This window comes from Canis lupus, chromosome 14 (assembly GCF_003254725.2).
Source record: "Canis lupus dingo isolate Sandy chromosome 14, ASM325472v2, whole genome shotgun sequence".
Lineage (NCBI taxonomy): Eukaryota > Metazoa > Chordata > Mammalia > Carnivora > Canidae > Canis > Canis lupus.
In genome coordinates, this window is record NC_064256.1 from 18,259,388 (window position 1) to 18,284,645 (window position 25,258).

Sequence of the window (25,258 nt, forward strand, 5' to 3'; positions counted from 1 at the left end):
AAAAATGAAGGAAACTTTCTGAGCCTCAGTTCCTCATCTGTAAGAATGATAGAAACAGAATAGGAGGCAATGTATGTTAAGTACCTAATATAGTGGTCCTCATATGGTGGCTACTCAATTAATGCTAGTTATTATTAAGGGCAAAAATCCTCTCTCCTTAATTAGGACACTTGACACCATTCTGTACATTTTTAGGGCAATAAGTAAGCAGTGAGCACATTTCAGGTTGTTTCCTTGGGGCATGTTGCTTTTGACTGCTGCCCTGCTGATTATTGCCAAAACAATCACTATCTTAGTTCTGACTCTGGAGATGCTACTCTGTGTTGCCATAGGGGAGCTGCATGCAACTTTTGTCTATCTGAAGCCATCTTGCTTCCAGTGGTACTGTTTTTCTCCTGGTATTTATCATACAAATCCTGTTGGAGCAGACACCAGAATTTTCTGAGATTTATGCTGTCTTTTTAAAATCTCTATAGCCTAGGGATGCCTGGCTTCTGCCCAGGGCGTGATCCTGGAGACCAGGGATCGAGTCCCACATGGGGCTCCCTGCATGGAGCCTGCTTCTCTCTCTCTGCCTGGATCTCTGCCTCTCTCTCTCTCTCTCTCTCATTAATAAATAAATAAAATTCTTTAAAAAAAAAAATCTCCATAGCCTACATCCTGGTCTTTATCATCTACCTTCACTGACCTTGTCCTAGTTCTTCTCATACAAATAATCAGGAAAAAACAAAAAACAAAAAACAAAAACAAACAATCAGGAAAATCCTCCTCAAGTAATGAGTTCATTGTTTAATTACCCCTTTCAAGAATTTAAGAGATAAAATGGGCTAACCTGCCAGATTATGGGTCCACCCATATCAGGATTTTGTTTCTACATCAAGGAAAATTATGTGGGGAGTCTCAAAGGTTATGAAAATACCTTAGTTATCTCCAATAACTTCCTAATAGCCTGTTACTTGTATATCTAGAACTTCATTGTTTCTTCAGGATTGGTTTCTTGATATAGTCACACACTGTATGGTAGAGTCCCAAAGGAGAAAGGATATGGATCTTTTTAAAGTTAATCTCAAGGTTCTGTAGAGAATGAGAAACTGTCACCTAAGGCATGGTAGCTAGAGGTGCTTGAGCTGGGGTGGGTGATAACTGAAATCATGTGTTTCTTTCAATGAAGAAGAAGTGAGGAGAATAATGCTAATCTGGTGATTTCTGCTTCTCCCAGAAAATGGGACCTCAGAAGGAAAAAGCAAGGAGATATCTAGGCCCACATAGAAATGATAAAGCCTGCCTTGTGAGGGAGGGTAGTAATAACTCTCTCAATAGACACCATTGACTTAGAACCTTCTGTCCCTAAATTTCATTCTCTTTTTAAATCATGATTTGTGCTCATCAGAAATAAACACAGGATTTAGGTACTGAATTCTACAACTTCCCATTTATTTCCTATATCATTAAATTTACACCACTCAGCTCTTCATCAATCACAAATATTTATTCATTGACTACTGCAGCATAAATAAAGTAGCATATGACTACAGTAGATATTTGAAGGATTTAAGATTTTTTTTCCTTATTGGCTGCTTAGTGTTCAAGCTCATTCCTACTTGTGGGAGTGCCCTAGTGAGTGGTATTGGTGGGATGGAAGAAGAATGGGACAGATGTCCCTTGTCTCTGTCCTTGTAGCTACAGTGTGGACATAATGACATAGGCTGAGATCATTTCTTCCCTTGCTGCTTTCACCTTGCAAGCAGTAATACAAAGACATCAGGATTGTTTAGAAATTATTTATGGCAGCACAGAGAGTCCAGCAGCAGTGGTGTCTGTTGGGGCAGGGATGGTGTGGCCAGTAGCACTCTCTGGGCCAGACAGTTCCTGTGGCCTGAACTTGACTGTGATTGTTATTGAGTCTCTGGTTCCTGTCTGCTCTCTGCTTCTCCAGCCTCCCTTTGTATTTTGCGCAAATTAGAGTAAGTTTTCTGTTGCTAATCAGCTAAGTCTGACGAATGAAATACAAATACAGCTCTTTTCCCCACATGCTGTCTCAGGGCTTTGGTTTCCATCTCCTGACTCCATAATTTGAGCGTGGCTTCCAAGGTGGCTGCAGCAGAAAGGAACATGAGAACTTATGTTCTCTCACGTGCCTTGGCCCAGGAGCACACACAGCACTTCCTCTGGTGACCATTAGCCAGAACCATCACGTGGCCCCACCTGACAGCAAGGAGGCAGGAAATGTAATCTCCCTCCGCATCTAGGAGAGAAGGGAGATTTGCATATGGGAGACACTAGATGTTTGTGCCATGAAGAGTAAGGAGTGCTAAAAGTTCATTAAAGGTGGAAAGTGACAGAGGCTTAGAGAGGCAAGAGAAAGTGTATCACCAACAGCTAGTGCTTCCTCAGAGTCACTATACTGTACCAGTGTCTCCTGGTCCCTTAGCCACTTACTCTGCCTCAGTCTTGGCTAGAACCTAAGTGGTTCTAGCACCTGGCGTTGCCCAGTCACTGGGAGGGCTGGGCTGTGGAGCTTCTCCTGTCTCTTCTAGACTTGAATGAAATGCTGCATGGGCAGAGTGTGCAATCTGGCTTTCCAAGGGGATGCCAAAAAGGCTGAATGTGGCAACCTGGAAGGGCTGGGAAGCTAATTGCCTGTGGCTCAATCTTTGACTAATGGAAACCAAGAGTCAGGAGGGAAGTAGGCAGATACATTCCCTCTTAGTCCTCCTTCCCCTGAGGCACAATTTTTCCAGAAGGTCAGTCAGGAGACCTGCTGCATCTGGCCCGTTCTAAAGCAGTGGCCAGCATGGAAATCCTTCATTGTTCTATGGCTTCCCATCTTTTGCTGTTTCATTTTCTTTTTTCCCTACTCTTTCTGGTTTAGGATTGTATTCCCAAATTGTAAGAGAAATCTCGGTTTCCTCCTCTATTACTTTACTTTCTAGTACTATCATACACACTTTAAAATTGAAAAATTTTAAAAGATTTTATTTATTTATTCATGAGAGACACACACAGAGAGAGAGGCAGAGACACAGGCAGAGGGAGAAGCAGGCTTCCTGTGAGGAGCCTGATGCAGGACTCGATCCCAAGACCCCGGGATCATGACCTGAACCAAAGGCAGATGCACAATCACTGAGTCACACAGGCATTCTCATACTCACACTTCTGACCACCAAATGTGTGGGGTTTCTTTCCACACATCAAGCATTTCCCCAATTATTGGTGCACACCTACTGAATATCCTACAACTATGGTCAGTTCTGACACAATCTACTTTGAGTTATCAGATCCTACAAGCTTAGGGCTCAGTCCCAAAGACTATTACCACTTAGGGGTCCATTAAAAGTCCCAGGTTGTCACCTGTACTTTGGGTCACTGGGCTGTAATTCAGGGTTCCCATGACCTTCTTTTCAAGTTCAGTAATTTTCTGGAACAGCTCACGGAACTCAGGGAAACACTTTCATTTACCGATTATATAATGAAGGCTATGATAAAGGATATTGATGAATAGCCAGGTGAAGAGATATGTAGTGCAAGGTTCAGAAGGGTCCTGAGAGCTAGGGCTTCTGTCTCTATGGAGTTGGGATGTGTCACCCTTTTGGCACATGGATGTGTTCACCAAGCCAGAGACTCTTTGAACTCCATAGGCCAGGGATTTTTATGGAGGCTTCCTCACACAGGTATGATTAATTATTAACTCAATCTCCAGCCCTCTCCCCTCCTCCAGAGGATGGGGAATTAGGCTGAAAATTCCAAATTTCTAATCATAGCTTGGTCTTTCTGGTGACCCACACCCATTCTGAAGATTTCTGGGAGCCTACCTATAGTTACCTCATTAAAACAAAAGATTCTCGGGTGCCTGAGTGGCTTGCTTGGTTAAATGTCCACCTTCAGTTCAGGTCATGGTCCTAGGGTCCTGGGATTGAGCCTCATGTTGTTGGGCTCCCTCCTCAAGGGGGAGTCTGCTTCTCCCTCTCCCTCTGCTCCTCCCCCTGCTCATGCACTCCCTCTCTCAAATAAATAAATAAAATCTTTAGGGGGGAAAAAACACCAAAAGATTCTCCTATCACCCAGGAAATTCAAGAGGTTTAGGAGCTTAGTGTCAGGAACTTGGGTCAAAGACCAAATAGAACAAAAGATGCCCCTAGCACCTTTATTGCTTAGAGAATTACAACGGTTTTAGGAGCTCTGGCCAGGAGCCAGGGACAAAACCTCAAGTATATATTTCTTATTATATCACAATATCACAGACGTCAACACATCTGAGATTAGGCTCTGCCTTCTAGAGATCTCAGACTAAAAGAAGCCTTCCTACAAAATGAATTAATATTATACAAGCTTAGGTGTCTGCCTGGCTCAGTCAGTAGAACATGCGACTCTTGATCTCAGGGTCGTGAGCTCAAGCCAGACATTGGGTATGGAGCCTATTTTAAAAATATGTATATAAGCTTATTTAAGGTTTAAAAATACCATGGCATGGAAGATTTACATTCATAAAACTTAGAGAATTTGAGACAATTGTGTATATTCAGAAAGGATTTCTTTCTGTATTTGGCAATCTTTCACTGTCAAGTTGGGAGGGATTCAGAGTTTTAGGGACTTTTGGGTCATATAAAAGTTTATAACTCTCAAGTTCCACAGAAGTAGAACTATATTGTTGTGAAGGTAAAATCTAGTCATTACACAAGAGTAAGAGGTGGTGTAGATCAGTGTAGTTATGAAAACAATAAGTAGAATTTGTAACTTGGAATATTTCATATCCAGATATAATGCGAATAATTTAAGATACAAATAGGTCAAAGTAGTCAGATAGAATAGAGCCTAATCAGTTAACCAAGTCCAAAATCACTGGATTTTTTTGGGAACAAACTTAAATTCCTATTAAGGTTCTTGCTGAGTTATACAGAAATTTGATAAACATGCAGACTGTTTTACAAGGTTCTGAATGGAATGTGTGCCTAGAAAAAAATTACTTCTACTAGAAATGTCAAGCAGATTCAGAATCTGGAAAGATAGAAGAGAATATCATACTACGGGTGTTTAGACGTAAAAGCTTTAATGGAGGAGCTAAAAATTTGATTTTCTACACTTGATACCCTCCTACAATATCCTTATTGATAGTCCTTCAGTTTCTGTTTACAGAATTCTAATCATGGGAAATTTGCTTCTTCAATAGAAAGATGATTTCTGATGTCATTGTGTGTCAGTGCATGAGTGTGTGTGTGTTTTAGTTTTTTAATTTTTAAAATCTATTTTTAAAAGATTTTATTTATTCATGACACACACACACACACACACACACACACACACACACGCAGAGATATAGACAGAGGGAGAAGCAGGCTCCCGAGCCTGATGCAGGACTCAATCCTGAGACCCCAGGTTCAAGACCTGAGCCAAAAGCAGACGGTCAACTACTAAGCCGCCCAGGTGTCCCGTGTGTGTGTTTTAAAAACAAAATTGCCTGCCTTTAACTTAACTGAACCTAAGTCACTAAACTAGCTAAAATGGTCTAATCCGTCTTCCACATGATGATCCTTAAAATGCTTGAAGATAGTTTTCATGTTTCCACTTGATCTCCTGTGCGCCAGGCTGAATGTCAACTACTTCATCAATCACCCCTTCTATGATTCTGTGTTTTTGTTTTGTTGACATGGCCCATAGTTTCTAGGTGAAGGGGGACAGTGAGTCTCTTTCTCTGACTGAAGAATTATATCCTTCAAAACTGAGCTGCCCAAACGTGGACACTGTATTTTAGATATTGTCAGGTCAGTCCAGAACGGATCAAATTGTCAATTCCCTCACTAATGATTCCATACTTCCATTAATGTAGTCTAAAATTATGTTATTATTTAACTGTTGATAAAACTTACAGTCAGCCAACCATTAGTTTTCCCCCCTTCCTTTGCTCCTCAGCCAGGTCTTTCCCATCCTATCCTTGGTACTAATTTTTTTGAATCCAAATTAAGTGTTTTTCATTAGTTGTTATTAAACTTAATTTCTCTGACTCAGGCCATAATTAAAGTCTGTGCAGATTTTCTTTTTTGGATTAAAAAATCTGCCACCTAATATATTTACTATATGTTTAGATTTTGATCACATGCCTTCAATGATAAGCAAATTGGCAAGATAGAACCAAGGATGGTGCCTGTAGCAAACCAGTAGATAGCACAGGTTGATCTCAACCTGATAATCAATTCTAAATGGGTGCCATCATCAGTCAGTTAAATGCTATGTGTTTGTACCAAGCTCCAAGGAACTTTATTGGGATACTACTGAAATAACTTTCCATTTGGTTTACCACTTTCCTCTTCTACTACATTAGTAACGGACATCTGACTCTGTACTAGGCATAATCAGCTAGTCTAGGCATTGCCAACTGGCCTGGCAGTCATAGCCAGGTCTTGGCCTTCACTTGTTGGTTGTAAACAATTTCCCAGGACATCAACATGAGACTAGATCACCCTCTGACCATGATGGATCAAGACAATGACTCTGTAATTATGTCTGAACACAGATAAAAACATGAATGTTGTCCAAGTGACAAATTACCAAACATTCCCCTCTCCCAGCTAATGTGACTGCTACACCTTTGGCAATGATAGCTTTATCCTTACTTTAGTCTGTCCTTTCTGTAGATAACACTTGGGGAGATACCTAATCATAGAAAAATCCCTGTTCTCTAATAGTATCCAATCTAGAATAAATTCCCACTTTTCTAGAGCCTTCTCCAAATCACCTATCCAAAGTGCAAATTCTATAAAAGTTTTTTTCTAACATCCCCTTACTAAGATGCCCCATGGGTTCCCCACAGTGAATGCCATACCTTTCTGTAACAAGTGATAAACCCAGCTTGGTCAACTACAGGTGTGTTCCTGGTGGCCTTTTGTTGGAGAGTGTTCACATACTGCCAGAAAAGAAGGTATTTTTCACGTTTGTGTGTGCATGCACATGCGTGCACACACTGCCCCCCTCCCCCGCCCCGATTTATTATTTTCTTTTTTGCTCTGAGGATCAGAAAGGGATCCATAGCCACAGAACCTTATTACTATTTTCCCTACTAAGGATTCAGAATGGCCCACTGGTTTTCTGATCAGGAGGAGACATCCTTCTCTCACCTCTACATGGGCACAGCTCTGTTCACGCTGGTTCAAGCACCAGTGGTGGAAACTGGGACAGAGTCTATAATCTCCTGGCTCCACATCCCTCAGCACAAATCTTCTGCTTACGCTGCTGCCACCGAATCCAGTGATGCTTGAAGTGGCATAAGGAAACTGCTTTGCTTGCGGTGACTGTGGTGTCTGGCTCTGGGAGAGCAATTCTTCCCTTGAGTCATGGGCTGAGGCCAGGGGTGGGACAGAGATAAAAGCTTTTCTCCCCTCTCCAGTACCCAGCTAGAACCAGACTCACTGAACCAGACCCAGCATTACAAATATTGTATTCATATGTAGCTTGATATATTCATTTAGTTTCAGGGAACGTCAGTGTTTTCTTGGCACTGGATTCTCTTTGCACTTGAAGCGTGTGATTTTAAAGAAAAATTTGTTTTCTACTACCAGTTTACATACTAACTGTTGTCTCTTGCATTGCAACAGTTTTTCTCTTTCCATTTATTTCAATAAATGTTTATTCATTACCCACCGATAGAGCTGTGGAAAATAGGAAGATGAATCAAATGCTGCTCTTAAGAAGTATATAATCTAGAAAAGGGTATCAGACATGTACGTAAGTACCTGGGCATCGCTCCTACAGTCAACAGAGATTCATTAAGGACCTACTCAGTGCCGGGCACTGTGACCTTAGCTGCGTGTTGATAAATGCTATGAAGACTACATGCTAAAAGGACGGCCTTCTAAATAAATAAATAATAAATAAATAAATAAATAAATAAATAAATGGATGGCCTTCAAAAAGTAGTAATCTATTCATCGAGCACCTCCCATGTACCGGTACTAAACCAAGGACTTTTACCTGAATATCTCCCTTAATCCTCAGAAGGACACTTCGGGATCGATGATGTTATCACTCCGTTCTGCTGAGGAGATAGCGGGTGCTTGTGGTAGAACTTGCTAAGATCCCAGAGCTAGTTAGTACTGGAGTCAGGATTCAAACTCAGATTGTCTGTCTTTGGATCTGTGCCCTTAACAAATACTGATAATTTTTGTTTTGTTATTCTTTTGGCCCACAGTTTTTTTTAGGGGTGGGGGGGCGATGCTGCTGATCTCTGAGAACTTTGGCTCTGGGGAAGCTTACAGTGTGACCAGACATTTCAGAAGGTGTTTGAACTTTTCTCCTGCAGTTGCTTCTCACAGGAGCACATGTGGATACGTAGGCACCGAAGCAGAGCCTGGAGTCTGCAGCTATGACTGTACTGCCGTTGTTCTATGTATTCTGTACAGTCTTGGGAGGTTATTTTTAATGCAACATGCCAGAGTGGCATGTTGAAAGATCCATAGTAACCAGCTAACAGTAACAGCAGGGCCTGCCAAGTAAAAGTTCTGTAAATCAGTCATAAACGCAGTTACAAAATCCGGCCAGCGTCGTGTGCATGAGGGAGTGTCCTTGGAGGAGGCACAATCCACGCACAGTTTCATGGGATCTCCTCGAAATTCCATGAGGGTAAAGAGCTCTTGTGGTGACTTTTTTTTTTTTTTTAAGGAGAAAAACGTGAGGAAAGGCTTCCTGTCACTTTATTCTAATAGAGAACTCTCTAGCTCCGAAAAGTTAAGGACCAGATGCTCAGAGAAATGAAGGTTTGAGATACCAAGTACCCTCCTTTCTTGTGTTTTTAATATTTTTGGAATCATTCCTTTTCCGCTACCACAGCCCATATTCAGGCCTTAGTAACTGGGTGTACTGAAAAGCCTCAGTTCTTTTATCTGTCCTCCCTCAAACCTACCGAATTCCCAACAGTGAAAATCACCTGGGGCAGGAGTTTGGACATCTCACTTACCCTTGAGTGAGAATTTTACAAGGAGCTCCCAAGTGCTACCAAACCAAATGAAAGCTCATACTTTGAAACAGTAGGGGCTTTCTCCTATGACAGCCTTGGAGCCAACTCTGTGAGGGAGCAAGATGCTTTACTGCGGAATGAGGACTTTCGTATCAGGCAATGGGCACGTCATTAACAAATACTAACGAGTAACACGTTCCCTCTGCAAAGCCAGAGAAATCACCTTTACGGATCTGGCTCCCAGCGGTTTCAGAAAATCTGGGCATCGGAAGCAGGCCATTCACGGCCGACAGAAAATATTTTATTTTGTTTTATTTATTTATTTATTTATTTTATTTTATTTTTATTTATTGGAGTTCAATTTGCCAACATATAGCATAAGACCCAGCGCTCATCCTGCCAAGCGCCCCCCTCAGTGCCCATCACCCAGTCACCCCAACCCCCCACCCACTTCCCCTTCCACTACTCCTTGTTCATTTCCCAGAGTTAGGAGTCTCTCATGTTTCCGATAGAAAACATTACACGAATATAGACTACCCCAGAAGCAGGCCCTTGAACATCGATAACAGAATGCTCGATGAGATTTCATCTGTGCATTGCACGCGGGAGTGGACTCTCCTGCCCTTCCCCAGCCACCCGGGACCATTCATATCACACGTACCTCTTTTACTTGATTTTGCACGTGGCTGGTTCTCTCCTTGGCTATCTGCTCATTTATAAATCATTGCCACTTGGAGAGGAAGATGTTGGGGAAGGGTAAGAGAGTAGTGAGGAAACCCAAAGGGAAAACTATTCAAGCAATGCCACCTGAAGAGCAATTATAAATGACATAAAACTTCCTTGACTATATAACGTAAGTTATTGGGAAAATAGGCTTTAGCTGGTAAAATGAGGTGTGGCTGTGTCACCGGAAAGGCTAGAGATAAGGTTAAGTGGAAAGCTTTTTCCAAGATGCGGACTCAGGACGCCTACCTGGGTTGGGAATTCCCCACTGTAGGTTTTCCCCAGAATGAGATACTGGTTGAACAGAAGGGAGTTATGAAACTGATTTTTCTGTATTTACTGCAAAAGTTTTAATTTCAGGGGCTTCAATACTTTGGGCACTTTCTTTTCTTTCTCTCTCTCTCTCCTCTCTCTTCTTTCTTTTCCCCACTGTGATAAAATACACAACATAAAATTCATCATTCTAACCATTTTTAAAGTGTCCAATTCACGGCATTAAATACTTCTCAATGTTATGCAACCACTACCACTATTCATGTCCAGAACTTTTTCATCATCCCAAAGAGAAATTCTGTATCCATTCAACAATAGCTTCTTCTCCTGGCCCCTGATAACCTCTATTCTACTTTTTGTCTCTATGAATTTGCCTTTTTTAGGTATGTCATATAAGTGGGATCATATAATTTTTGTCCTTTTGCGTTTGGCTAAAATAAGACATTAAGTATAATGTCTTTAAGGTTACCCCATGTTGTGGCATGTATTAGACTTTCATTCCTTTTTAAGGCTGAATAAATATCCCGTGGTATTTACATACCACATTTTGATTACCCGATTCAATATATGAAGTGTATTTGTGTTGTTTCTACCTTTTGGCTCTTGTGACTTCTACCATGAACACCAGTGTGTGAGTATCTGTTTGTTCTTGCTTTCAATTCCTTTGGGTGTATACTTAGAAGGGGAATTACTGGATCACATGGTAATTCTGTTTAACTTTTTGAGAAACATTGAAAACTTTTAAAGAATATAAATCAAAGAGGCAAACCCATTTCAGAATATGAGGTTTTCAAACCCAAATGAGAAGTGTCAATTGGATTTAGGAAAAAAAGAAAGAAGTGATTGGAGACACTGATGTGAGCAGTTTGGGTGCCGAGGTGGCAGGGGTGGGGGTGGTTAGAAGCCAGATGGCAGTGGGCTGGCAGGTGAATGGGAAGTGAATAACTATTTTTATTTAATCTTAATTTTTTTAGAGATAGCCATTTCTTCAAGTCTTTTGAGAATGTGAACTGTGAAAGACTGAAAGGTAGGAGAAAGTTAAGGTACTAGCTGGAGAGGCCAAATTGAGAACAGGCTGTTTTAAGACAGGAGAATCTTGAGTATGTTTAAGTGCTGGTGGGAGACAGAAATAGGGTGTGGTGATAATCAGCAGAGGTCTCTGGGGCACCTGGGTGGCTCAGTGGTTGAGCATCTGCCTTGGGCTCAGGTCATGATCCCGGGGTCTTGGGCCTGAGTCCTGCATTGGGCTCCCTGCAGGGAGCCTGCTTCTCCCTCTGCCTATGTCTCTCTGCCTCTCTCTCTGTGTCTCTCATAAAAAATTAAATAAAATCTTTTTTAAAAAAATCAGCAGAAGTCTCCAAGAAAGGAGGTGAGGGTCATGGTGAGGTTGTCTTGGCCTGCATTGAGGGTCTGCTTCTGTGGAATAAGAGAAAGAGAAAGAGAAACTTATTTGCTTCAGGTGCAAATAAGTTTAATCATTCAAAGATATTTTTTGAGTTTGGTGTTATAGCGGAGTACAAAGTGAAACACTACCTGGATTTTATTATGGATGGTACTATAGAGGAGGGAAGGCTTGAACCCCCAAACTAAAAATAGGGCAGAAAGTGCAAAATGTCACAAGGTAAAGATACAGAGAAAGTATTGTGACCTTCAGGAGAGGGAGGGAGTAACTCCAGTTGTGGAGGACCAAAAACAGGGGAAACTTTCACCAGAGAGTCAATTATTTGGGATAGGATTTGAGATCTAGGCTGGTGGTGACAGCTAGCAAAATGGGGCAAAGGTCATATTTCCAAACCATTCTACAGGACACTTAGACATTCTATGAGAAATGGGTGTTGGTCAAATTAATTTAGAAAGTGCTATATACAGGCTAACCATATTGTACAGCATGAAGGACTTTAGAAGCAGAAGAGACACCACTATTAAATACACCAGGACAACAGGTGTACATTGGGACTGTCTAGGCAAAGTGTGATGAGTAGTTACTCTTGTTCTATACCGTAATCCCCTTTTGGAGATTGAAATGAACATTAGGATTTTAAGAGATTCTGAGAAGTACTCTAGTAAAGAAACCTGTTTTATGCTGGTTAATCTAGCATTTCCCATATTTATTTGACCCTGGAACACCCACCCTGTTTTTTCTCCCTTTCAGGAGCATATATTAACACCTAGTAAGTGCTCCAAAGGCAGAGAAGTGAAAGGGATGTGGGATCCATGGAGGATTTGTTCTGGCATGAAGAGAGCAGTGGAAGATGGGCTTAGAAAGATGGATTGAGCCATATCGTAAGGCCTTTGAGGGCCAGATTGAGACCTTTTTCTTTTTTTTTTTTTAACTTGATGAAAGCTATTTCTGAGAGTAACACACAGAATAACTGCTCATAACTTGAAAAGAATTTCAGAGAATCATGACTTTCAGGAGGGTAAAATAATATATATTTTTCCTTGTTTTCCTATTCCTGTTCCTTCCTTAATCTCTGTGAGTAGGAGAGATGAAAAGCTACAATTTAGGGACTTTCTTCAATGCAGGAGGTATTAAGGGATGAGTTGTAAAGCCCCTATCTGAAGTCATGTCTTCTTCTCTTCCTCTGGTTTCATTTCTGAGGTCTAAAGGATAAAAGGATGGAGGAATGTGAGGTTTTAAAAAGCAAAGTCATCTCAATTCCACTTGGTATTGTGGGTGCTACATTTTAAAATGTAGATTTGAATACAAAGAGTTAGCCCAGCTAGAGTACCATGGTGATAAAACAAATATCAGTTATTATCATTGCTTGATGGCAGACTTTGAGAGAGAGAGAATGAGGAGGAGCAGAGGGGGAGAGAAAAGGAGGGGAAAAGAATCTCAAGCAGACTCTGAGCTGAGGGCAGAGCCTAACTCGGGCCTCAAGATCACGACCCTGAGATCATGACCCAAGTGGAAACTAAGAGTTGGACGCTTAACTGACTAAGCCACGCAGATGTCCCTAGACTTTTCTTAAGTAGAGGCATATCTGGCAACCTGATTTACAGGACAGCAGATAAGAAGCAGGAATAATTAAAAATAAACTCCTTGAGAGGCTAAAACTTAAGGCACAAGTTCTATACACACTAGGTGTAACAGACAATTCTCACAAATACTCCTCATATTCATTTGTACACGCTTCCAGTAAATTTAATAACCTTGATTTCTAGTGCACAATAAATTTAACAGCAAATTAAAAGGGAAGGAAAAATTAACTATGGTCAGTACATTTAAATGAAACACAGAGTGTAATACTATAAAAATTCAAGAAAAGACTCACATGGTATAAGGTTCTGAAGGCATTTTAGAGGCAATAAGTTGATCAAATCTTGACTATGCTCTCTGAGAATACTATTTAGTTATACCATAGAGTTATATGTATTTATGTGGATTATGTTGATTCATCAAGGATGTTTAAGTATGTTCCATTACTCTGTTTAAGATGGTAAGAGAGCAGTAAGACATTTTAGAAAGAGTTCCATCCAAAGATGCCTGTGATTTTAAAAGTTTGTTCACTTAAAGGTATCTATCTCTTATCTGGGGGAAGTTATTGTATAAATCTGCTATTTCATGCAGGTGTTGTTTCCTTCAGAAAGAAGTTCATTGTCAATTTTTTTCCCAACCATATTTCAACATCAATTATTAATCCCATAGGTTAAAAGAGGATCAACATGGCAACAAAGTGTTTTGAAAACAGCCTCTTGTGATTTGAAGATCAAATAAATCATTAAATTAAATTACTCTACAATCAAATGTTTATGACTGTTTAAAGTCAGGCAGCCAGCAGGCACTCTATAAAGGAACACCGACTGAATTATGTCATAAAATACAGCAGCTAAACTTTATCTTATCACCTTAAAAGCCACTTGTGGTTCTTATATGGGGATGCTGGCTGTTCAGGTTGGCAGGGGACAATCTCGTGTGTCAAGGAGCAGCTGTGAGCCTTGTATCAACTGCCTTCCCGAAAGCAGAGGGCCAATGGTGCAATCCACAGGCAGCTATTCTTTCTTCTTAATATTTGATTTTGGGGTTTTGGCCTACTTTAAAAATACTTGGCAATTTTAAACTTCATCAGAAAGTGGGGGAAGAAAAGCTATCCTTAAGGTAAACATGAATACAGTTCAGAAGTTCTGAAAAATTAAAACTATTTTATGCTAAGATTGCCAACTGTTGAAAATAATAAAGCACAGTTCATAACATATGGCCATCATCCTATTTCTTGGCAAACAATAGCATTTCCACTTCCCATTCCAAATTGAGCTAAACAGCTGAAGAGTGAATCATATTAGGAAAGTACATTTCCTCTTGGACTATTTGAACATGCTCAGATTTATCAGCCTCTTGTCTAATAATTTAATGAGGTTTGGTTTTATTCATTCTTTATCAGAAATATAGATGGATTTCTAAAACAACAACAACAAAACTTCAAAAGACTTGGTCTCTAGTATACTAGCAAACTCTGGGAAATAAAAACAACAATTAGCTATAAAGGTTTATTTTATTTTTTGGATTTAATAAAAGTTCATTTTAAAAGATGTAGGACACTAGGGGCACCTGGGTGGCTCAGGGTGTGATCTTGGGGTCCTGGGATTGAGTCTCCTGTGGGGACCCTGCTTCTCCCTCTGCCTTTGTCTCTGCCTCTCTCTCTGTGTCTCTCATAATAAATAAATAAAATCTTTTTTTTAAGTAAATAAAATCTTAAAAAAAAAAAGATGTTGACTGGTACTTGAATAGGAAAAGCAAAGAAACAAAATTTGTTGTATGGCTTAGGGGCATTATGGCTGTCATTCTACGAGAGAGGTTGTGAAGGGCACAAAATTTGTCCCATCTATAGAATATGATTTTCAACAAGTAATAGACATTGAAGATTTGAAGGGAGCTCAATGGGTGATCCTGGACCAGCCGCACTGGCATTGCCTGGGACCTTGATGGAATTGTAAATTCACAAATCTCACCACTTCAGGACACTTAAATCAGAATCTCTGGAGGTGGAGCACTGCAATCTATGTTTTATAAAGCTCTCCCCAGTGATTCTGATACAAAATGAAGTTTGAGATCTCTCTGACATCACCACTGAATCACTGAACCTACATTAAATGTATGGAGAGGCATTCGTTATCTTCTAAGGCAACTCATCCTATAGTTAAATAGCTTTGATTTTTCTGAGATAAATCTTTCGAGTATTAAGCTGATAACTATGTCTCTGAATATCTCTTCTGTGGTCCTAATTCTACTCATGAGGAGTCACACTAACAAATACAGTCCCTTTTCCTTTGTTGGGATGTGAGATAGCCCTGTGTGATGGTTAATAGCACAGACATGTTCTGGGCTTGAATAGAAACTTTATCATTAATACATATGTGACTTTGGCAGGTCATCTGACCTCTCTGAGCTTCAGCTTCCTCATCTGTAAAAGGAGAATAATATTAATATATTCATATAATACCCTATAGGTTTTGTCGTGAGGATTGTATGTACTTAGCACATGGTGAGCACTCAATAAACGGTAGTTGCTTATGATTATTACTGTGTCGACCCTTTAAAATTTTAAGACAGTTATCATGTTGTCTCTGAGTCTGTCTCATTCTAAACTTATTGTCCCCAGGTCTCTCTACCATCAGTATTACAATGTGATGTTGGATTGTCTCACCATTCTGATTGCTTTTCTATAAATAACCTTCAGTCTTTATATCAATGTCTTTATCAAGAGTGGCTCTATATGCCAGATCACATCTTATCTCTGCATCATAAAGATGGCATCTTTATTTTAGATACTATTTTTCTGTCAACATAGTCAAACTTAGGTATTTTGACACTTGTTTCAACCTATGAACTCATACTGACCTTGCTTTCAGTTAAAACACTCAAGTCTCTTAAAAATACATATTATTTTTAATTACACAAATGGCACATACCTAATAAGAAAAAAGAAAAATAATGCTACTGATATTCACTATAGAGATAACTATGGTAAAAATTTTGATATGTACCTTTCTAGACTGTAAAAAAAGATCATGTAGTAAGTTTTGTGGAACATAGCCAACAGCATGAATTCTGAAATACTGGCCAGTTGTTTACAACATTTGAAAAGTTGTATAATCTCTCCTAATCCCATTCCTCACTGGGAAAGTGGAAATAACAACATTTATCTTATTGTTGTGAGATTTAGATCAGATACTCTTTGTAACCACAAAACATGACTTCAGAAAATGGCACTTGATTACCATCATCATAATTACGTGAATTACATGTATATTTTATAAAAAAAGAATTATATTTTCTGATTTATTGATATTTCTGATATACCTTATTCAAAGATATATTGTGAACAGCTTTCTGTTTTAATACATTGATTTTTTCCTATTTTTGATTTTGAAATTATAACTCACAAGAAATTGCAAAAATATTAGGGTCTAGTGTACCCTTCAGTTAGCTTCCTCCAGTAGTAACTATGATGGTATGTTATCCAAATCAGAAAATTGTTATTAGTATACCATTAACTAGACTGTACATCTTATTTGCATTTCACCAGTTTCAATACATTTATTTCTACAAATTCATTTAAAATTGCCTCATATATAAAAAAAAAAAAACATAACGTAGGGATGCCTGGGTGGTTCAGTGGTTGAGTGTCTGCCTTTAGCTCACAGTGTGATCCTGGGATCTGGGATCAAGTCCCCACATCGGGCTCCCAGCAGTGAGCCTGCTTCTCCCTCTGCCTATATCTCTGCCTCTCTCTGTGTCTTTCATGAATAAAAAAATGAAAAATCTTTAAAAAAAACCCCAAAACCCAACAACCATAATGTATATACCCATTTCCCACCTTGGGACACTTGTATGCATATAAGTGTATATGTGTCTATATGTGTTGCCACCCTTAACAATGCTGTCATAGTCTCTTCATGTGCTAGGAAACTGGATATTCCCAAGCAAAAGAATGAAACTGGACCTCTATCTTACACACTTACAAAGATTAACTTGAAATTGATTAAAGATTTAAATATAAGACCTGAAACTGTGAAACTCCTAGAGGAATGGGGAAAAATCTCCTTGACATTGGTCTTAACTATGAATTTTGAATATGACACCAAAATTCAAGCAACAAAAATAAAAAAGTGGTACTACATCAAACTAAAAAGCATCTGCACAGCAAAAGGAACAATCAACAAATGAAAAGGCAACCTATGGAATGGAAGAAAATATTTGCATACCTATCTCATAAAAATTTAATATCCAAGAAATATAAGGAACTCATCAACTCAATAACAGAAGAACCCAAATAACCTAATTAAAAATGGGCAGAGAATCTGAATAGACATTTGCCAAAGAAGATATCAAAATGGCTAATAGGTTCAAACTCAACATCACCAATCATCAAAGAAATGAAAATAAAAACCACAATGAAATATCACTTCATACCTATTAGGATATGTATTATTAAAAAGATAAGAGGTAAGTGTTGATGATGTGGAGAAAAGGGAATCCTGGTGAACTGTTGGAAATATAAATTGGTACAGTTACTATGGAAAAAAGTAGGGAGGTTCCTCAAAAATTAAAAATACAAATTAAAAATATGATCCAGTATATATAGAATCTCACTTCTGGACATGAAAACAAGATCTCAAAGAGAAATATGTATGCTCATGTTCATTGCAGCATTATTCATAATAGCAAAGATATGGGAACAACAGATGAATGGATAAAGAATATGTGGTATACACACATGCATACACACACACACACACACACACACATAATGGTATGTTATTCAGTCATTAAAAAGAAGGAAATCCTGCCTTTTGTGACATCATGGATAGACCTCAAGGATATTCTGCTAAATGAAATAATTCAGATAAAGACAAATACTATATGTTTTCACTAATATGTGGAATCTAAGAAGCCAAATTTATAGAAATATAGAGTAGAATGATGGTTGCCAAGGGTTGGGAGAAGTGGGGAGACGTTGGTCAGAGGATACAAACATCCAGTTTTAAGATGAATACATTTTGGGCATCTAATGTACATCATGGTGACTATAGTTAACAATACTGTATTATATACTTAAAAACTGTTAAGGGAGTAAATCTTAAATGTTACCACCAGGGGAAAAAAAAGGTAATTATGTGAGGTGATGGATGTGTTAACTAACTTTATTGAGGTAATCATTTCACAATATATATGTGTATCTATATATATGTATGTGCTGCATACCTTAAACTTACATGGTATATGTCAATAATATCTCAATAAAGTTGGGAAAAATAAATGCTGTGATTAATATTCTAGTAGCTAAACACTATGTGCATCCTTAATTATTTAAGAAAATTGCTAGAAGTGTAATTATTAGGATAAAAGGTTTGCATGGTATTATGATTTTCTTTTGTTAAAAAGATTTATTTATTTGAGAGAGAGAGAGAGACCAGGGGCAGGGGAAGGTGCAGAGAAGAGGGAGAGAATCTTGAGCAGACTCCCCACTGAATGTGAAACCCGACACAGGGCTTGATCCCGAGCCTGAGATTATGACCTGAGCTGAAATCAAGAGTTGGGTGCCTAACTGACTGAGCCACCCAAGTGCCTGTGTTATGATTTTCAATACATATTGCCAAATAGTTACAGAAGGACTTATGAGGACTTTCTTTTTTTTTAATAATATTTTTTAATTTTTTATTTATGATAGTCAGAGAGAGAGAGAGAGAGAGGCAGAGACACAGGCAGAGGGAGAAGCAGGCTCCATGCACCGGGAGCCCGACGTGGGATTCGATCCCGGGTCTCCAGGATCGCACCCTGGGCCAAAGGCAGGCGCCAAACCGCTGCGCCACCCAGGGATCCCTAGGACTTTCTTTATCATCTTTACTCATTTGGTAGACTGAGGGATTACTGTTTTAATTTCTTTGATTAATAATGAAGGTAAAGAGTTTTGTTTATTTATTAATCATTAATATGTCTTTGATGGTTGTCAGTTCAAGCCAGTTCAAGTCTGACTCTTTAAAACACACACACACACACACACACACACACACACACTATTCCATGCCTCTCCCATCCTGTATTTGTGCACAGTGTTTGTTTTCTTTTCTTTTTTTTTATGGGCCAGAGTGCAGGAACTTACATTTTCCCCTTTGTAATCATCTTGTTAAATTCAGCCAAATGTTTCAGCTCTCTGGATCCTGAGTCTCATCCTGTGTTTGCTGTCCTTTCTGGTTTGTTTTTGACTGCAGATCTGATAAATTTGCAAAATAGCTTTTTATTCTCATTTTTGAAAAAAGTGTTAGCAGGACCGGGCTCTGCACTCGACCCTGTGGCACTCCCTCAGGAACTGGCCCTGTCTTGACATTAGTCCATTAATTAGATGGGTTGACAGTGTAACTTTCTAATAGACAAAGCTGTCACCACCACTGTGGATGATATTGTAATCCAGAGTTCTCTCAGTTTTAGGATTAATCACTGCAACTCTGTTCAGGTCCACTGAAGCAATAGGATTACAAAGTTTCGATTTCTCTTTTGGCTCTAAATTTCTAAGAAGTTGGTGACAATATCTCACTCATCTCTTTATGTCTCTCCTCATCCCTCCCCCAGTTTCTTCCATAGCACTCATTCAGTTTAAGTGTATAAAATGGAATATAAACTTTCCTGGCTGCTTCGCACATAGGGACAAATGACTCACCTCCTTTCTCTCTCCCTGCAGTCAGGCCTATCTATCCTACATCAAAGTAGCCATATATGCACAATAAAACTGCAATTAACTGGACTGCAACCTAAGAAACCTCATGTTATATACTCCATTGCTTAAAAAAGGGGGGGGATTGCATTAAAAAATTCTTAACCCTAATTTTTTAAAGAGTAATTTTTTTTTGTTTTCTGTAATTTTGGATCTATAAGAATTTATTATTGAAAGATAAAACTGAGACACTGACAGTTTCTAGGTCATAAAATAAAGGTGAAATTATCTTCTATAATAAGAAAAGCATACCAAATACCTTAACAGATGCTTCCAAGGAGGCTTAAAACTGAAAATTAAATTTCTGGTTTTACAAAACACATCAGTCTCCAACATTCTAGTTAATTGAAGTTGACTATGTTCTGCTTTCTCTGAAGTTTATAGCTTCATCATGGTTTCAGGCTATGAGCATTTCGATCATGAGTTATTTGCACAATTCTAAAATCTGCATTTCTTTTTTTTTTTTAAAGATCTATTTATTTATTTTAGAGTGAGAGAGAGAGAGAGAGAGAGTAGGAGTACAGGGGGGAGGGGCAGAGGGAAAGGGAAAGAGAATCCTAAGCAGCATTCCCCTCAGAGCGTGCAGCCCAACGCAAGCAAGGCTTGATCCCAGGACCCTGAGATCATTCAGACCTGAGCTGAATTCAAGTCTGATGTCCAACTGACTGAGCCACCCAGGGAACCCTAAAATCTGCATTTCTTGACTTAGCACTTTACAAACTGCCTCACTGAATCCTCACAACAATGAAATGCATAGAAACTTTTTAGAGGAAAATAATTTACATGTACTTATTTTGCTGAGGTCAATTTTTAATATCATTTAATAGACACAGTGATTGAGCTAGATTTAAATTCATAATACTTCGAGTTCTTACTCAAATAACACAACAAAAACAAATTTAGGAATCTACTATAAATAAAATTACAAAACAGTCTTGTTTGAACTTTCAGTTCAATATAGGAAAGAAACATTTATGTTAACTTGGTTCTTTTGATTTTGAGCACTATAAACCATGGTTTGAATTATTATTATTATTATCATTATCAATATGATTAGTTTTCTTCTTAAAGATCTTGTTTTTAACATTGACAGTTATTGAATACACCCCCAAAACAGTATTAAAGACTCTAAAAGAGTTGCTTTATAACAAGTGCTTCATGGTAGGCTCACTGTTACTGTCACTGCTAATACCTAATGAGATGGTGCAGACAAAGCAGGACTCCACAGTAGATCCACACCAGGGTTAACATGGCCCTAACTCCTGTGGGTGGGTTCTGTGAGTCTGGTTTCCCTTTATTACCATACAGTGTGTGATGGCTGGGTTTTCCCACCACTTTTTGCTACTTAGATGACTTTAAGCCTCTCATTTGTGCTATTTGCTTTGAGGCCTTTTGGCTTTTCATGTGGTGAGAATGAGATTGTAAACAAGAATAGGGCATGTGAACTAATAATACCTGGTGGTGGTTATAGGCTGGTCATCCAGATCATCTCAACAAATGTTTATATTACACTTAAAGTTTTTTCATTTAAGTGAAAATTCTAAATTGAAGATTTCTAAGACAATTTTATGGGTTGACCTTTTAGAACCATTTTTTTTTTACAGCTTTATCAGAATATGAGAAGAGAGAAAGGGAGAGAGAGAGAAAAAGAGAGAGAGAGAGCACAAGGGGAGGGAGGGACAAGAGGAGAGGGAGAAGGAGAAGTGGACTCTCTGCTGAGCTGGGAACCCTGACTCAGGCTAGATCCTGGAACCCTGAGATCATAACCTAAGCCAAGACCCAGGAATCATGACCTGAGCTGAAGGCAGACACTTAACAGACTGAGCCACTCAGGCACCCCTATTTTTCTACCAGTAAAGAGGTCACTGATTTACATATCTCTGGTTCCCAGAATCCACACCCATTATTCATCTATAAAATGGGGATAGATAATAATAGTATGTGTTTCAAAGAGAAGCAGGGGTTAGGAGTGAATAATGTAAAGCAAATATAACATTTAACACAGATTCCAGCTGGGATCACCATCATTGTTATTATGATTCCATGTGAAATTTAGAGGAAAGAGATATCACCTTGGATTGGTCTGGTCTAGGAGGGATTCCTACATAGGGTAAGATTTTTAAGTGGATCTTAAAGGACAAGTAGGTGTAAAGAAGAACAGAGCAAATGTATGGTTCTGAGGTAGAAAAGATCAATGTGGTAGTGGGCTACAGGGGATTGTGAAGAGAAGGGTCAGGTGAAAGGTGAAGGTGTGTGGAGCAGCAGAGTACATATGGGAAGCTCACTGAGACCTGAACCAAGGAGTTGGGACTTTGTTTCAAAGGTACTGAGAAGTCAGGAAAGATCTTGGATTGAAAAATAATATGAATGAGGTGGGATGGCTTATAATGAATAGCAGAGGAGAAGTCAGCATCATCCCAGGCGCTCCTTTACTGTAACCTCTTGATGACTTAAACCCAAAACACAAAGCCAGAACACACATAGGAGATGGCCCAGAAGCATGAAGGAAGAAGGTGAAGCAGGAGAACATCTTCCTCCTCTCCACTGGACTGAGAGCCCATGTTTCAGTTTTTGGTGTTCTAACCAAGTCAGCTTTCCTTTGTCTCTAAGCCATGAATCAGTGTGTGTATTGTGTGTTTATATACGTATGCACATACATCAATATTTTTAGCAGTTTATGTGAAGTTATATTTTTTCATACAAATTTTTATTTGTACAAAATTACACAGCAATTTTAATGATTTATGAATTTATTATAGTTGGTTGGGTTTACTTTTTTTTTTCTTACTATTTTTTCCTTAAATAAATAGATCACTGTGGGTACTCCAAAAAGATGTGGGCAAGCAAAACCTCACCTCCTTTGCAATAAGTGAAGGCATAGCATCAAATATCTACATTGGAACAGTGACTGTTCCTTTTCGAGAAGAAATGTGTTCCATACTTTTCTACAGTTGTCATCATTACTTCCTGCTATTCTCCAACCCTGAGCCTGTGTCAATGATGTTTATCATCACACTAGTGCTATTGTTTTGCTTCTACTCAGTTCCATATATTAATTTTCATTCCTTACTTGGCCCTTTGGTCAGTTTAGCTCATGACTCATGAATAAAACCAATTTCTATTTTTCATGTCCGAAGTTGAATTTTTATAGGTATTTCTTCTCAGTATTCTAAGACAAGCTAAGAAGCAGCATTAATTATCCTAAATTCTGAATAGCTAAGGTCAGGCCAACTCTTGGTTATAACTCATGTATACTTTTCTTGGCCTGGTTAATTTTGTTCATTCATTGAAAAAAGAGATCTGCCAGGAGTTGTTTTTGATCTGATGGCAAGCCAACAGATGCTGTCAAATCATGCCAACATATGCTAAGTCCTATTTATCAGGGACTTCATTGTACAAGTCCCTTGTCTACTGTTATGTCATATTTACTTGCTCAGATAGATAAAGGTCTATGGCCAGATGAACAAATTCTTGAGAAGGTGCTATTTTTACCCAATTCCCTAAACCACATATGAGTGACAAATATTTCCATAGGATTAATGAATAGGTGTTTCAGTCTCCTCCACCCTTATTAAATACTGGCTTTTTCTTTCATACTTGGAACTCTGTTGAGTTTGTGGATGAGAAACATTTTCCATATGTAATGAATCCAAGGGCTTTTAAACCTATTAGATTTTGTTGCATATATTGGTCACTCTTTTAAGGAATTGTTTCCAATCCAGCCAAAAATCAAATAACCTGAGAATCTGGTACTCCTTTATTTAGAATATTTTCATATTTTTGAGTAATAAACACAGGGAATATTTCCTGATAAGATCAAGAATTGACCAAGAGAATCATGTAGCTTTAGCCATCCTTGTTTTTATCATTTGCCAAAAAATTTCCTTAGCTTCATAGAAACCACATAGAAACCAAATGACTTGGTTTTCTTTCCACTTCTCTAGGCAACAAACCAATTTTTTAGTTTCCATGGACACCCAGTTGAGTAACAGTAGTTAGATCTGTAAAAACTGCTATCTGAATTGGAGTCTCATGGTGACCTACCCATCAGCATTGGGGTGGCAATTCAGGCTTGATTCTCTAAGGGACCAATACGTATGAGAGTGCACATGAGCATCTGGAACAGTGCCAAGTTACTTTCCCTGGTTCTTTTTTAGTTTCTTAACTTGCGGAGGTTCACAAATTATTATAGTTCTTGTCTTCATACCTAAATAGTTAGGAAGCTCCAAAATAAGGCAGTGGGAATGGTGATAAGATAGGTCTGATTGAAAGAGATTTACTTTTCACTTGGTTAAACAAGAGGCCTCACATACTGATGGTTATGTTAATTAGGTTGAGAAATATACATATTTGGAAACCCTGTGGAAAGCCCAAAATACACTTGAAATGAGAGAAGTCATAGACTCATGTTTTAGTACATATGAAGGATAGCTTTGAATCTAAGCAGTCATCAGAAAGTCTGCCTATTCCAGCTCAGCAGAAATATAAGATGAGAGATTGAATTTAAATTGTCCTGTATCATGTACTAATTCCCCGAGGCCTGCTCCCTCTCAGCCTAGGATAGAATGAGTGATCATTTGAAAAGATTAATCTGGTTTCCAGATTCTGAATATGTTGTTCTTTGCTTTAGCTTGCATGGTGTAAAAATCTCCATTTCTCAGTTTCTCCAAAATGAATAATATAACAACTGAATCTTGCAGACTATTAATCAGTGTTGCAAATGTTGAAAAAGAAAGGCATTGAAAAATAGTGAGAATGATACTTTAATTGGCATTAGGGGACACAACTCTGCCATAAGTATGCTAGACCTTTATAGGTATGGTATTTCTCTCTTTTTGGTCTCTATCTCCTCATTCATGGAGGGAGAGGGACAGTTACTAAAATTCCTTCTAGCACTAATGTTCTACTACTCAGTAAAAAATCAATTTTAATTCCATATACAACAGGGGCCATGTCATGATCTTGAGAGCTAGTTCTTCCCAGGAATAAAATCTTCAGGCTCATGATCACAGGGAATTGAATGAAAAAATTCATTTTGTATTTTCCAAAAAGCTTCTAATCGCTTCTATTTCTTTTTGTGTTATGGAAGGTTTCCACGAATACCATAGAAAATGGATTCCTGGGAGAAAAATAGATATTTCTCAGAGACTTTTATTTTTGGTTTGCTCTTAGGAATTTGAGGTAGACATATAGATATAGAATTAAAAGCATAACTTTTGGGATCCCTGGGTGGCACAGCGGTTTAGCGCCTGCCTTTGGATCAGGGCGCGATCCTGGAGACCCAGGATCGAATCCCACATCGGGCTCCCGGCATGGAGCCTGCTTCTCCCTCTGCCTGTGTCTCTGCCTCTCTCTCTCTCTCTCTCTCTCTGTGTGACTATCATAAATAAAAAAAATAAATAAATAAAAAATAAAAATAAAAGCATAACTTTTTAAAAGAAGAGATAGTAATGGATGGTAGCTAGCTATGGGAAATCAGCCAGAATTTTGCAGATGTATAAGGAACTGATTACTGAGGTGATATTTTATCATTAGCAATTAGGAACAGGAGAAAGATTTAGGAGAAATGTTACAGGGAAACTTTTCACAAATCCAGGGACAC

The 25,258-nt window shown here is 38.7% G+C and overlaps 2 long non-coding RNA genes across 4 annotated transcripts in view; one reads left to right on the plus strand and one right to left on the minus strand.

Annotated features, from left to right (window-relative positions):
- Positions 1-9,740, minus strand: part of LOC118350540 (uncharacterized) — a 46,798-nt gene extending 37,058 nt beyond the window's left edge. The window contains exon 1 of the long non-coding RNA XR_004804497.2: positions 9,606-9,740. This is a non-coding gene — a long non-coding RNA (uncharacterized LOC118350540). The remainder of the gene's footprint in view (positions 1-9,605) is intronic.
- The window catches only part of LOC112674926 (uncharacterized), an 89,078-nt gene that overhangs the window by 15,446 nt on the left and 48,374 nt on the right, over positions 1-25,258 (plus strand). The window lies entirely within an intron of this gene.